Below are 1,699 nucleotides of genomic sequence, written 5' to 3' on the forward strand. Positions count from 1 at the left end.
TTTCTGTCACGACTATCCCTTATACACCAATAGAGTTATTCTGTTCAATCTCTAATCATTAAAAGCTAGGTTCCAATTCTTGGGAAGACTTTTTTTTTTTAAGTTCCCAAATACGAAGTCTGTCAGTCTGATCCTGTTCAAGGAATGGGATTTTCTGAAAAGTTTTAAATCTTTCAAAATTTACTTTCAAAGTAACCTGTCTAGTAGTTTGAGTACCCAATTTAACCCTTTTACAAAAAACGGTAAAAACCGTCTAAGACCCATGGTTCATATTCAACCATCGAACCCATTCTTTTTCCGTCCAACCTTTTGGATCCCATATCAAATCAATTATAGCCAGTAGGATCTAACATTCAATATTCTAACCATAGGCTTGTACAACGAGTTACATATACAGATACATATAATTTTAGACAAAATAATAACTATATATCAAAATATTGATCATTGCCTTCAATAGTAGTTACCATGGTTTATCTACCCTTAGCCACCTCCTTATGGAGGAATATTTACATACCAAAATAGATATACAATATATCTTCACTTCAAAATAAGATGCATTTTAAGCAAAATATATATACACACAAAAGATCGCCAGCTACCTGCACCTTTAAACTCCACCGATCACTACTTCCTTTGCCTTTAGGAGTACTTGCTCTTGCTGTATTACATAGAAGAAGGGGTGAGATTCTAAAGAATCTCAGTAGTAACAAATTTCCTTCACGTAATCATACAAGATCACAAACAACATGCTACACAAGCCAAAGAGAACAACACCTTGCATCCAAATATAATCAATGATGCACATACACCATACACCCATATAGCCAATCGCTATCTATTGCGCCCACATTCCAAAATAAATGAAAACCAACGCATATTGTCATGACAATTATTATCATGCAAAGGCAACTTACATGTTCTCATGCAATATTAGCATAAAGGCACATCCAAGCATATGGCAATCAATGCACAATCACATTAAGGGAAAAGAGTTACTACCTTTTGCGTTTTCTTCCGCACTAACTTCCCCTTGCTTCTTCCTTGGCTCTCTTTTTGAGGATTTGAGCAAATATCAAATCCTATAAATTATATGGGCAAGGGCAGATTAATATTTATATGTATATCATTTATTCCTAGTCTCCAAAAATAATTCAGCAACCTTGCTAATCTATAAACTTTTTTTTTTCCAGATTTCAATATCTATCTTCACAATTTAAACAATTTTGGATAGCATCCCACGCTTCCAAAAATATTTTAATATGTCTACATTGAGGTTTAATCATCTCTCTTTCCTTCTTATATTTCACGCCACATTCTTAAGCAAATCTGGAAAATTTTTCCAGATTTGACATGGACAACAGCCAAACACCCACCCACACACATATACATATATCTCTTACATCTCCCTTTTTTTTTTTTGTCATTAAACCTCACGGCCTTTCCTCCAAGATATCCTATAACATTATTTAATCTTTATAATCATACTATTCCTATTCATTCACCTTTCAAGTATCGAACCCATGCCATCCGCATAAAACAATGAAGGTATTGGTTCAAAGACATCTTCGAGAATGTCATTAAAATAGAATCAGCCCAAGAGCAATTTCCTATATATGTGGGTCATAAAACCTGTCTTCAATTTCATCAATATTCAGCCTTATACCCAAGGAAAGAGAAGTCCGAAGCTAACCCCCTG

General features: G+C 34.3%; 1 long non-coding RNA gene across 1 annotated transcript; it reads right to left on the reverse strand.

Moving 5' to 3' along the window:
• Nucleotides 1–495: 495 nt before the first annotated feature.
• Nucleotides 496–1,055, reverse strand: LOC114745125 (uncharacterized). Its single transcript, XR_003740169.1, has 2 exons — nt 1,003–1,055; nt 496–661 (listed from the first exon to the last, which is right to left on the reverse strand). It is a non-coding gene; the product is annotated as an uncharacterized LOC114745125 (long non-coding RNA).
• Between the last annotated feature and the right edge of the window lie 644 nt (nt 1,056–1,699).

This window comes from Neltuma alba, unplaced genomic scaffold (genome assembly GCF_004799145.2).
Source record: "Neltuma alba isolate B1F8T4 unplaced genomic scaffold, ASM479914v2 tig00004532_pilon, whole genome shotgun sequence".
Lineage (NCBI taxonomy): Eukaryota > Viridiplantae > Streptophyta > Magnoliopsida > Fabales > Fabaceae > Neltuma > Neltuma alba.